Raw genomic sequence first — 14,848 nt, forward strand, 5'->3', positions numbered from 1 at the left:
CCCACAACACAATCCATATGTTAGTATGTATATTAAATTAATGATGGCATATATATTTATATAAATAGTAAATGACAGACATACCTCCTCATTGCATAACCTTGTCAAGCTCTTCGAGCTGGTGCAGTGTGGTGTCTTATTCCTGGCTTGTATCTCTCTTATATGCTGAGTATAGTCTTACGCGTACACAACATATATACGTTATTAATATGTGAGCCATCTTCATAATATTAAACCGTTACTGAAACTACACAATTGAAATTAACTTAGTGACCTACTTGATACTAGGGCTGAAATAGCGGTTGCGGTTAGCGGTTAGTGGCTAAAATCGCTAACCGCAACCGCCTAGGCGGTTAGTAAAAATTACTAACCGCCTCCGCTAACCGGATAGCGGTTAACCGCCTAGGCGGTTACCCGCCCGGTTAGCGGTTAACCGCTTTGTGATAACCGCTTTTTTTGGGCTTTTTTTTTGCTTTTTTTTTTGACCGGTTTTGGGCCAAATTTGGACCGGTTTTGGGCCAATTTTGGACCTGTTTTGGGCCAATTTTGGCCCGGTTTTGAGCTAACTTTAATCATTTTTTTTGCTCATTTTGAACCTTTTTTTTTGTTTTTTTGTTTTTTTTCCCTTTTCATGGCCATTTTAGCATTAAAAATTGCTATATACCAAAATCTTGTTGGCCACCTTCTACAAATCTACACATCATACAATATAATGATAAAATTACAACAAAATCATTACTTCACTTGTAGTCTTATACACAACATAGAATTAAAATAAAACACAAACAAGTTCATAAACTTACAAGCAACAAAAAAAACCAAGATGGTTGAACTTAAGCTTGAGGTTCATTTCAATCAACCAACAAAAATTCATCAAAATTCAATTAACCAAGACAACCCATTTCAACCAACATTTTCAAAGAAATTCATGCCAATCCCCACCTGTGAAGAAATTGGAAAATATTAGCAAGTAGCATCTAGCATAAATAAATTAATAAGTAATGAAATAATAACCTTAATTACCATGACAATTCAATTAAATATTTATTCAATCAAAGGATGATTCGGTCGTTGAACTTGAAGCTTGAGGCCCATCTACAATAGAATAAGTTCAATGAATTAATAAGTAATTAAAAGTAAATAAATTTGCAAATCACTAATTTAAAAACATTTACCTATATCATCACAACTTTCCAAAAAATCCTCAAACTCATCATGGCTTATGCGGTCCAATAACCAGTTCTGTGTGCAAATCAAGGCCTCAACAGTAATCGGAGACAATGAACTCCTAAAGGAATCCAATACACGTCCACCGGTGCTAAATGCGGACTCAGATGCAACAGAGGAAATAGGAATGGCCAATACATCACGAGCTATCTCAGCAAGGATAGGGTAGTTGGATGCATGAATCTTCCACCAAGCCAAAATATCAAACTCTTTTGTTTATACTACAGGCCCATCATGTAAATACCGATCCAACTCAGACCTACACTGCAAATCATTCACTTTCTCAACATGTTGGGAGAACATCTTTCTAAATTGCGCCTCACTATCTTCCAAGTTATCACAAGCAACATTATCATAAACATCATTTGAATTTGTGATATTCACATCAACAAACGACGACCCCATCTGAAATTTATTGTATTGGTCCATCAAACGTTTTAGAAGATCTTTCACAATTCCCTTTACCTTTCCTGCCCACTCAGACCCATTGCATCTTTCCAACCAAAACTCCAATGCCATCATCTTAGAACGGGGGTCAAGAATAAAAGCAACATAGATCATGAAGTTGATGTTATCCATATTTTCCCAATATTTTTCGTACTTAAGTTTCATATTCATACTCACACCACTCAAGATAGGATCAAGACTAAGACACCCAACATTCAATGTATGCTGAATGATACAAAGTTGCATGAAATATGAGTTGGAGGTGACATGAGTTGAACCTAAAAAGTAATAAATAACTGAAATGAATTAATAAATAATGTAATGTAATTTGAATTTGCAAATAACTAATTTATCAACATTTACCTGAAAACTTCAACGTGGCATCATAAAAAACCTTCAAAAATTTCACAAGTGCCCTAGCATTTTCCCAATCAGTACTTGAAGGAACAATAAACAGATGGCCATCATCTTCAACTAGTAAGTCAAAAGCTTTTTGGTACTTCTCAGCAGTGCTCAACATTAAATATGTAGAATTCCATCTAGTTGCAACATCAAGGCACACCATCGTCCCACATTTAATATTTTCCCGCACTATACAACTTTTAAACTTGTTGAGCCTTGACGGTGAAGACCTCACATATTTCACCGCATTCCTTATAATACCAACACAATCTTTCAAGTCATCTACGCCTTCCCTTACAACAATATTTAAAATATGGGCAGCACATCGCATGTGAATGAATTCGCCTCCTAAAACAGCTTTAGGCTTTTTTTGCAGCCTACCCTTTATATGATCAATCCCCCACTTATTGGCCGAGGCATTATCAACTGTAATAGTGAAAACACTCTCAATCCCCCACTCTAACAATGTAGCCTCCAACATTCTTCCAATAGATTCACCCTTATGATCGGAAATTTGACAAAACTTGATTATTTTTTTATGCATTTTCCAATCACTATCTATCAAGTGAGCGGTAACACACATATAGCTCAAATTTTGAATAGATGTCCATGTGTCGGTAGTTAAACAAACCCTTTTACCACTCAAAAAACCCTTCAACACAAGCTTTTCTTTTTGATACATTTTCAAGCAATCTTTTTGTAGAGTAATACGGCATGGTAATTTGAACCTAGGTTCAATTCCATTCATCAACTTTCTAAATGAAGGACTTTCAACATGCCTAAAAGGCCTCTCACTTTCAATGAAATACTCAGTCAACAAAGTCCTACATCTTTCTTGATCAAACTTCATAAATCCAACTTGGTTGCTAATAGTACCTTCTGCTGATTTCATAAGTGACATTTGCAATAGAGATTGGCCTTTGGTCACTTTAGATTTTTTAAGTGGAGAGTTTTGACAACCGGAGGTAAGATGGGTCATCATGGATGACGTTCCATTTCTCCTATAATGACACTCTATTAACCTTTGGCAGTAATTGCAACTAGCTTTAGGGTTCTCCTTGTCAATAGGTTCCACTTTCTTAAAATGTTTCCACACAATAGAATGATTTATAGGTGGTCTTTTGGTTTGTTGTTGTTCAAGGTTGAGGGAAGAAGATGATTGGGTTTCAACATTTTCAGTAGAATCTATCTGAAGATGAGGGGTACTTGTGTCTGTGGCCTTACTTGCATCACTCAAAGTATCATCCATCTGTTATTATATAAATAATAATGAGCAACAATAACATTTGCTTAATACATGGTAATTGTGTAAATGGTGTAAGCATACCAAAATCAAAATCACACTTGACACGGCATAGTAGCTTCAAGTAAAAAAATATAGGGAATAAACCACACTTGACAGCATACACCATATGGGGATATTTTAGGAGAGTAAATTCAATGCCGTCTATAAAAGAATCAAAATAACTAAATACTTTATCTTGAACGCATGCTAACAATATTAATGACCTTTCATTGTGCAGAACATGAAGAAATAACCTTATAATTAACTTAGATACCTCGCAACAGAAAAAGTCACAGTATCAGAACAGTAAGCTTATTTTGGTTCTATCATCATGTTTTTCAAAGAAGCAAAAAATAAATAAATTGTAAGTAATAAATAAATATTTTAGACCAAAGCATCCAATGCCTCGCAGGCAATGTCATGAAATAACGAAAGAAGTAGGGCATAAAAAAGACTACACTATGCTATATACATTTGTAGGGTGGGCTAGGGTAAGTGAGCCACCTATATCTACTATTACTTTCCTAGCCCATGGGGGATTGTGGGTGGATTCCCATGTGCAGATTGCAAACTTTAACAAGGCTCTAAAGATTGGGATTTCAATATATATATATATATTTTAAATTGGGATTTTCTACCATCTCTATTCATATTGTTAAGGATTTCTTACATTTGTGAGCCAGCTCTTAATAGAGTCCATATGTGTAATTGCAAGCATGATATAAACTCAAGATACAAAAGCCTTGCCAGTGGCCTCCAAGTACTCAAAAGAGCCCAGGCCAAGGCAACATCACAAATCTAAAACTGTGAATCATCGACAAAATAAGGAGACTTGGCACTTGCAGCGAGGAATAACATCAACATTCATTTTAGAAACCACTAGAAAACAGATGTGTCAGAGACAGGTGTATAAAGAATTTCAATGAAAGATCAGACATGGGAAGCAATCAATAGGGTGTAAACATTGCAGGAAAGATGAAACAGAGTCATGATGAGTGAAATAAGATATAAAAGAGCATAATGATAGAAGCAAATGCTCATAAATTATATACAGGCTTCCTAACAACTTACCTTGCTTGGCGACGACGCCGACGAGAGACGGCGAGTTGAGAGAGGGAACGACGGAGAGTCGGAGACAGCGAGTTGAGAGAGAGAGCGAGAGAGCGACGAGAGACGGAGTTGAGATGAGAGGCGGCAGCAGATGCAGGGAGGGAGAAGGAGCTTTAGATTTTAGGGTTAGAAACTTAGAATATATAGAAGTGCAAAACGACGTCGTTTTGCACTTCTATATAATAAAAATAATAAAACTAAGGTTTGGGCCGTTTGGCTGTTCGGGGAATCGAACCCCGGAAATGTTAGTCAAAAATCGCGCAAGTACCACTACGCTACAACACCTCATCGTGATTTATTATATGAAATATATATATATAATATAAATATATATTATATTTAAAAAAAGCGGTTAGCGGTTAGCGGTTGCGGTTAGCGGTTTTCCAAAACCCACTAACCGCTAACCGCAACCGCCTAGGCGGTTAGCGGTTTTTACTAACCGCTTTCAAAGCGGTTAGGCGGTTAGGCGGTTAGCGGTTAGCGGTTTTAGCGGTTAACGGTTAGCGGTTGCGGTTAGGCGGTTTTAAATTTCAGCCCTAGTCTCGAATCTCAATCCCATCCTCGAGTTAGAAAAAATTATGGGTCAGTGATCGTGGGAGTTTTGCATAGAACTAGTGATTAGCCTAAGATTGAGGTTTATTGCATAGAGCAATCTCATATGACAAAGCCAAATAATTGAAGCGGTTCTGTTGGAACTTTCAAAGTAGAGTTCAATAGATGAGGCACTACAATCAACATCATGTGCTTAATAAATCATAAACCTTGTACTAACAACGGTTTTGTGCTTGTTATCACCCATGCTTAAAGGGGTTAACCAAGCATGTATAAAGAGGCTCTAACAGTAGTAAGCAAATTGAGTGCTTTCGAACATGAATTAATAGCCACAATATCAAATAAGTTGATGCAGATGCATAATATATTTTTTAAATAGTATACTATATCTAGTAGAATCATGTTTTGAAGAGGAAATATTTTTTTCCTTACATTTGCAAAACTTAGTAACACAAGGAGTGTATGACCCTTAGAAATCAATTCCTTTCACAACCTGTTACAAATAGGAATTCATGGTTATAGCCACGACATTAATAACTAGTGTAAGGGAAGTTAAACTAGATTTCTAACTAAAAGAAAGAAAATCTATTTACCTTGTAATTATAAAGAATAATTTCATCATCTTTTTTTATATTCATCATTCAAGTCTTCGACAATGAAATCATTATGAATTGGTTGAGGCAGCTACATAAAGTACAAGAAAAACTTTATATTAGATAACAATGATAATCTAATAATATTAAAAAACTAAAAACCTCATAATATATTTTCTCTTATGTTGGATCAGAGAGTATTAGGTATCAATATGCTAAATCGAAAAAGAAAAAAAATGACATGCCCTCGTTATATCATGTAAAGATCGGGTTTCTTCTCTACGAGTATTTCTTTTTTCACAAACTCATTTAATGTTATTGAAAATCACTCCAATAATATCAAAAAAAAAAAAAAAAAAACTTTCTTTAATAGGAGAATCTTGAATTCCATAGTTGTTTATAATTTGATCCAATTACCTTCTATGTCCTCCTGTAAACCAAAAAGTATAACATGATGTTAACTTATTAAACAATAATTATGAACTGTAAAAAGAAACTTTATTCAAAAAAACATGTTCAACTTTACCGAACATTTGCAATTGATTTCATTAAGGATATCTATAATTTGAAGCCATCCCATAATGTTGTTCCTTATATCCTAAATGATAATAAATATTCAAAATTTACCACAAGATTAGTTTTGTCTTATAATGCAAATGAAAGACTATCTTTTACCCTTTTAAGTTATTTATCTCACTCGTAGTGTTACAACAAGACTTTCAAACCTAAGAGCATCTCCAGCAGTAAGAGGTGTTTTACTTAAACAAAAAGCACAATTCTTTATTTTAACTATTCATTTTTTAATACTAACTCCAACAGATTCTTTATTTTATTCTCTATTTTTTAAAATATTATTTTTTAATCTTTCTTTTTTTTGGATCCTCGACTGCTTTTGCATCATCTTGTAAATTGCAATAGAATTGATTCACGCAGCATGTATGAGTGTTATTTTTATTTTTCCATTTTTAGTTTGTCAATTATATGCGTGCTATTCAATTTTTTTTTTGGAGTTTTTAGTGATTCAAAAAAACTTCAATTTGTATCATAAATTCATGAACATATATAGAAGAGAGAGAAACATTGAGGAAGGGAGAGAAGAGAGAGAAACATTGAGGGAGAGAGAGAAGAAAGAGAAAATAATGTGAAAATAATATTATATTCAACAATCTAGTGTGCTACAGTGAATAGCAATATGAAGCTATTCACTGTAGTAGTTAAGGTATAATAGCTAATATGAAGCTATTCTGTTGGAACAAAAAAAAGGACAAAAATAGTTAAATGTAGCTAATATCTCCCTTTTAGCTACATTGCTGGAGATGCTCTAATTGCGCCTAAATGATAAAACAAAATGTGGAGGATGGGACGTAATCGTCAAATCTTCTGATGAACATGATTCGAACAAATCATTTGGCAGTAAATGCAAGAACCATTGGTACACATAGAACATTTACGAAGGAAAAAAATGATCCACATTTCAAATGTTTAGTATTTATATGAAAGCAACTACCATAATATCCTAAATGTATAACTGCATTTTGTTTTTGTGCAACTGTCACTCCCACCAAAGGCTCCTAATTAGCTAGATCTCTTCTTCGTACTCAATGGATTAAATGATACATTTTGCAAAATAAATAACAATGTGGTAACTACTTGTATACATGCAACTTTAAGAAGCTAAAAAAGACACACGCATAAGTTAATACGTACCTTGATCTTGTCTTCAAACTGCAAGTACATAATGATAGTCCTCTGAGAAAATCAAACATTAATGTTAATTATAGAAACACTAAAAACTATCATATGGCGAATCGATTTCAAGAATGATTTTTTGAGCTTACTGGGACTGGAATTGGTTTCAAATGTTCCAAAATATCAATTAACATATGTATGACTTGATGTTGAGTAGGATATGAGCTTTTGTTGTTTGCAGGAGTTATTGACACTAAGCAAACACAAAAATAAGAATTAAATTGAACTTTCCACTAAAAACAAAAACAAAACAAAAAGACAATGAGTAAGTATACTCAAATATCTTTTTACTAATTGCACTCTATTCGTTGTAGAAATTTCAAATATGATTTCTCTTGGAATCCTCTCCCTATTTAGTGCTGTGAGAAGTAGAAAAATCCCACAATCAATAAAAAAGTTTTTTAGAAGCAAATTTGTGCTTTTTTATCTCATATCAAATGAATGAAAACACAAAATGATATTGAATTAAATCATTTAAAAGAAAAGAAATTGCTAGCTCACGTACTTGGGAAGTGTTAGTTGTTTTAGACAAATAAGGCTTAAAGGGCCCAAACATTTGGTCCCAAGTAAAGCGACAAAGCTTAGGATCTAATTATGTGACACAAATATCATTTTTGTACATTCTCACAGATTTCATCAAAGAGTTGGAAAATACATTAGCCCGTCGATGTGTCCAATAGACTTGGATACGTTTCTCATCAATGATTTGCTTGCAACGTTCAACAATGTTCCATAATTCCATTGAAGTTATTGTACTGTATGATGGGCCTACAAGCTTTTCAGACAATACGACACAACGGGTAGCCATCCTCTTTCTTGTAAGTGAAATAAAGCTAATTCTAATACTCTTGCCTCAGCCTCCACTATATTGGGTTTTTCATTGTCAATTTTTATAGCTTTTGCACGTTGTAAAAATGTATGCCACGATGGTCAAAGAGAACATATCCCAAGAAAACGTATTATTCTGAAAGACTTGCATGTGTGTTAATTTTAAATTTTTGCTTCATTGTTGGAGGTGACATCTTACAAATTTAATCAGGGAAGAACATTTTGTAAATAAATAAATAAATAAAAATAATAATAGAAAAAGAACAGAAAAAAAAAAGAAGTGAGACTATGCTTCTAATTTCTCATATTTCACCTTATGTGTTTTTATATATGGCTTGAACTAAATAAGAAAATTTAAGATTATACCTAGCTGAAGTATGAAGTCTCTTCTGAGGCTGTTGTTTGCCAATAACTTTCTATAATGACACGTTGTTGCAACGACTGTCTCGATGAACTGGCTAACCTTGTGAATCTGTATTAATATTAATAACAAAAAAAATCTGTCTAATTTTCTGAATTAAAATTTTGCATACAAAAATCATATGTTTATAGTTTGTTCATCGTATTACGTACATCACGTAACTTTTAAGAATTTGATTTAGTAGACACATGCATACATACACTGTGTTTTTGTGAATTAAAATATAATCTAATTAAATAAATCCTATATATATCTACGAAAGTTTTGAGGTTTGTTTTACTTGTACGTGTGTGTCACTGAATTTGAAAACACCATTAATCTTTCACCATTATCATTATGCTCTGAGAACGTGTGAATTTCAAATCTTGTGAGGGTAGTTTAAAGCAAACTAGGTTAGTCATACCTGTCCAAAATGGGCTGTTTGGGACATCTAAAAGAAGAGAAAACAAACCCTAACCCTAGAAGCATATTTATTAGGTTTACAAATACCAAGCAGAGATGGTAAAGCAATAGTGATGGTGATGGTGATCGAAAAGCAAAGCAAGGCTTGGATTGTAGCTTACCTCTGTGAAAACGTTGGGTCTCATTTTTCTATGAAACTTTTGGTCTGCGTCGAATTCTCCAAAGTCCAAAACTTAAACCGGGCTCGGGTGCGTTAAACTAGATTAAGAGGAAAAGAATGAGAAGGAATCTCTTTCTTCTCAAATATCAATGCATAAGTCATATATATATATATATATGCTTCTACACAACCAATCTAGCCGTACGTGTTTTATGTGGAGTATAACTATATGTATATCAGTATATACCAAATCTTTTGCGACTTCTAAAGATATACATTTTACCATACGAAAACGTCAACAAGAGTTTCATTGTCTTCTTATTATTGGATCTTTGTTTCACATCTCAATGACATTTTAAGCAAGTGAAATGCATACAATACCAACTGCACACTCTCACTTAAAAAAAAGCCCAATTAGTGATGCATGAAAATTAAAGTAGCGTTTTTGTCCCAAAAAAGTCACTTTTCAAGTAGTGCCGCTTGTCAAACATCACAAAACATGGGGTTGATATTCTGGGATATTGATGTTTATTGTTAAAAATCAATAATTGAAGGGTTTTTTTGCTCAAGCGACACCTTGTTAAAGGTGACATTACTGTTCAAATGTCACCTTTAAAAAAAAAAAAAAAAGGTGACGTTTCACTGTTCAAACATTACTTTTCTTTTATAAAACTAAAAATAATAATTTATACCAAAAAAATAGAAAAAATATATATAAATAAAACTAAAAAAATTTCAAACTAAATTATTTTTTAAAAAAAATCAAAATTAACCGGTAGCCACCCCAAGCCACCCTCTGCCTTTCTCCTAATAGTAATCATGTACCAACCCTTGGGCAATAAAGTACATTTTCTAAGATACTCCTTTGGGTTTGGGGGATTAAAGCTGCCCGATTTCTGCTAATAATTGCATCCAAACCTGGGAGCAAACGATTTTCAAGAACTTTAGTGATACATTACCCGTCGAATTTCCTCAACTGTAACTGGCTTGCCCATCCCTTCAATTACTTCTTCATAAAACTGCATTTGAATTGGATAAGACACCCTTTTCTTCTTCAGAGTATTAAATACAAAACCATTTGGTCCAAGCAATTTCCTATAAGACTGCTCAGCCACTAGTTTGATCATAGACATCTCCTCCACTTTAGTTCCATTTTCATCCCAAAGAAATTTTTATTATCCCCCCGATTGAACCAATTGTTGCGGGATTTCTGTACAAGAAGTTTTCCTCTACTGTACATATGGAAATGTATTCATGCAGTTTGGCCCCTAACGATAAAAATCCCTAGTTCCATCCCTGCATGCAGACAACTTTCCGAAGCTTGAGAAACTTTCACTCTCACCGTTTAATCATTTGGTTGATTATTATCATTATTATTATGAGGGTTTTTCATTTCATGCCCAACCTATTCGTTATGTTGGTAGTGGTACTACTAATGCCGCTAGAGAACATGTCAACTCCGACATCGGTTTTTGACTGAAGCATGCCATGTCAGCTGAGTGGATAGAACGCGAATATTTGACCAATATATAGCATTACTCAAATATAATACTCCTAATCCTGTGGGTTTAATAAATAAATTATTACCACATAAATTTCTCCATACATCAACTTTTAGCAGTGTCTGACCGGACATGAAAGAAGAACGAAAATATAAGCCATAACAGGTCAACAATGTGCTCTTGCGGCTTGAGGTTTGATGCTTACAAACCGACTTTACGAGATACTTTGAAGAATACTCAGAACAAAAGTCAAAAATACATGCTGGGCTTCGTGGTGTATTTGATAGTTGAAGCCACTACACTTGAGCTATGTACAGAGACTAGATAAACGAACTATGACCTACCCCAAGTGGTACTCTTGGCTTGAATTCTGCAGATACAACCAAGCAAGGGCAACTGTTGAAGCCAATGCTCTGAAAGGAAAATAATATAGGATTTGTCAGGTCTTAGAGGACACAACTGCTGAATACAAACAAGATTTTATGAAAGGAAATAAAGTTAGAGGCTGTCTTTTTATGATCTGAATATATTCTTAAGATACACAGACTGGAGTCTCTCCTTTAATAAATAGGGTCAATTTTCATAAGAAATTAGAATAAAGTTTTTGCTTTGAGATTTAAGAAGGGAAGAAAATAAGAAGGAACTTAATTTGTGGATAGGTTCGTCTCTGTTAGAAAACTGAAAATGGTCCACTTACTGGGATGCTTGGTAACAGTCCTTGAGGATTGACTAGGACAGGTAGGCCTCCTCTTGCAGCAACTGGAATAGACTTCAATGAGAAGAGAGCTCTTTGCGCTGATAACCTTGCATACTCTAAACATCGACTTATCTTCTTTGGTATTTGCTCCACTCTATCAGTTGAGAGAACTCCTTGCTGTTGAAATTTATCCAAAGTACTCGCACCTTTTGACAGCTTGGCAAGATACATCCAATCAGATTCAACCATGTGTCGCACCTCAGCTACACAAGACCTGCAATGACACTGCCAGCTTTCCCCTCCCAAATCCAAGTCATAATTAGCTTTCTCAGAAAATGCACAGCCATCAATTCCCTCATTCAATTTCCATTTGACTAAGTATCTGCTCATGAAGTAACATGCATCCCCTATTTGAAGTGGTTCACTCTGCAATGTATTGACAGATATGAACCCATGCTTTGAGTTAGAATCAGATGAGAGTTCAATTTTGGACTTGAAGCGTTTGGTTTCTTCCCTCTGCAATAAGAGAATATTCCTATACGTTGACTCACTGAACATACCAAGTCTTTTGGCTTCAGTTAAAACTGATTCTGATGTTACATTCAAAAAACGCACATTGGATTCATCTAGAACCAATTGGTCTGAATACAATTTTCCATCCACTAGAACTTGTTCTAACTCACATGGAACACAGTGTTCCTGTTCTCCATAAGTGCATGCATGAAATGGTTGTGTTTTTGAAGGCAAAGGACAATCAACAGAACAACAAACCAGGGTTTTGGTGCCTTTAGATCCCGGAACTGGACAAAGGTAACAACCAGCTGCCGTAAGGGAGGTCTGAGAGGCAAAACAGAAACAAGAATCAATAAAGATTAAAAATGATTAGGATACAGGTCATCTGCTTAAATAAAAGCTGAATTACCAGTCTACCACTTTACGCTTAATGGAAAGCACAGTCACAAGCAAACACATGGACACACACTAGTGAAGATTTAAAAAAGAAAAAAGAAAACAATTCAATGCATTTTGGATTCTGAAGCCAGAGATCAAGAATTGTGACATCTTCCTCTTACATCGGAAAGGCCATCAAGGTGACATTTACAGTGGACAAGCTCTTAGTTTTAGGAAAGCATAAAAGATCAAACGCTCAGTTAAATGGACTAAAAACTGGAAATGAATGGGAAAACATGAAAGTAGAATTACCTAGACCAAAACGCAGCAATGTTCAATGCTGTTTACAGCATGGACTTAGTTTTATTTAGTAAAGTCAAAATAATCAATGGAAAATTCCTTCTACAACATAAATGTTTAATAACTTTCACTTACCTTGCAAACGGCAGCCTTTTTTTTTTTTTTTTTTTTTTTTGGGTGGGGGGGTTTGTTCCTTTCTGGTAGCTGATGAAAGCTTAAATTTAAGGAGGTAATAATGCCTCTTTATCAACTTTTTAATAAACAAATATACAACTGAAATAATCATTTGCTCTCTAAATTGGATATCAGTATATAACATAAAGTACTGATTTCCAGCTCAGTGGAATATATAATTACAAAAAAAAGGTACTGGTTTCCAATTTCCATAAAAAGTTCACCTATATATGCTGAAAATGACATACATTTGTCAGATTCCAAAAAAAGAAATTAGAGTTTAATAAGGGAGTTGTTATCAAGAGAGACAAGTAAATGAGAGAGAGAGAGTAAAGTCAGAACATTAGAAGTAAGGAGTTTCAAACTTCTATTCTCAAAATCTTAAATGACTTTTTCTGGAAAAAGTGAAAATTACATCCTTAAAAACAGACAATAATCAAATGTAAAAGATTTAATAATGTATAACAACTTGTACATGATTTTATAACTGAAATTTTAACGCATGCAATATAGACATTTGTGTAAGCTTGAGAGGGTTATCCAATATACTGCCAGGGACGTTTGTGTCTAATTTGCACGCCAAACTTGCTATGCATTTGGGATATAGAACAACGTGCGAGACCAATAGATGATTTCATGAAGAACTAAGAACCATATATATGTGAAAGTAGATGTACCTTGCATGGGAAAGTACGAATGTAGTCCAACAGCAATTTTGAAGCACTTCCTCTAACTGGCCTATACCTTTGCGAGATGAACTGAAAGATTCAAATGAATATAGTTTTAACAAGAGCAGTGACACGTGTAATTCAAATTAGAAGAGTTCTAAAGAAAAAATGAAGATGTCAGACAACATACATGCTAAGGATTGTGGTACCTGCAAAACCAACGCAAGAAACCTTGACAGGCATATGTCCTCCAGTTTTGATGGATTAAGAATCTGCAAATCAATAACAGCATAACCCTGCTGCAGGCAGAATCCACATATCAATAACTGCGTACTCCTAATGGGTAGGATTAACGACATAAAGAACTTTGTATTGATCTACTAAATTCAAATGCAAAAATTAGTCTATTATATAGATATCGAAATACAAACAGTAAAAAATCTGCTTACATTAATGACGACCACTGCCTCGTTTATCAATTTACTACAAACTTGGTCAACGTATGAGTGTGTTCTTCGACAGGCAGAGATAACTGCTTGTAGCTCAGACTTGAATATGCCTGAAAAATAAGCAAAAAGTTATTTGAATATGTCTAGCTCGTGTTTGCAATTAAGAAAAGTCGTGGTAGCACCCCCTAAATAAGGAGATATTACATACAGCACCTCAATGGATTTAGCAAATCATGCAAAGCACAGATAATGTTATTTTTTTGCCAGCAGAGAACAAGAACTAAAAAGAGAGAGAGAGAGAGAGAGAGTGAGTGAAATTCCACATTTTATAGTAGACAGTTTACAGATTTAAACTACACCATGAGAGCTATCATTTCAGCCAACTCACATGATGACAAATCCCTTAATGACATTCGAATCCTATTACGCGCAAAGAAAAGAATTTGATTTGATGGGTCTTCCACCCATTCCTGATTACCCCAAAGGCATATCTGCAAAAGATAAATTAATGGCGATTCAACACAATTTCTGTGCCAAACTCAAGATATATACAGATTGAACTCACAACGTATGTCTTCTACAGTTCTACACTACTAACCTTGTACATATCTTCTTTTGAAAAATCCAAGAGTGGTTGGACAAGAAGAATAACATGCTTATTTGAGACTCCACCAAAAGAATGTGAATATGTAGAGAATATTTGAGATGTGAAAGGCATGGCCGCAAGTCCAAGCACACCACTATTGCGAGACAGTCTAAGAATGAATAACTCCGCCTGCATTTTGTCTCAGCATCACTACATGTCTAGCATTTGTAACAAGCCTTCGAAGTTGAAATCAACATAGATGAGGATAAAGCACCATAAATACAAGAACATAAACAGATTATTTCTTTCAATTTTGAATTTATGAATAAGGAACTTCTGCATCAATGGAACAAAACTGTCTATGCCTGCGAGTGGACTCAGAACACTCTTAAGAACCATAAACTT

The 14,848-nt window shown here is 34.5% G+C and overlaps 1 pseudogene; it reads right to left on the reverse strand.

Annotated features, from left to right (window-relative positions):
* Positions 1-10,830: 10,830 nt before the first annotated feature.
* LOC132166026 (uncharacterized) overlaps positions 10,831-14,848 on the reverse strand; it is a 5,664-nt pseudogene continuing 1,646 nt past the window's right edge.

This window comes from Corylus avellana, chromosome ca11, assembly GCF_901000735.1.
Source record: "Corylus avellana chromosome ca11, CavTom2PMs-1.0".
Lineage (NCBI taxonomy): Eukaryota > Viridiplantae > Streptophyta > Magnoliopsida > Fagales > Betulaceae > Corylus > Corylus avellana.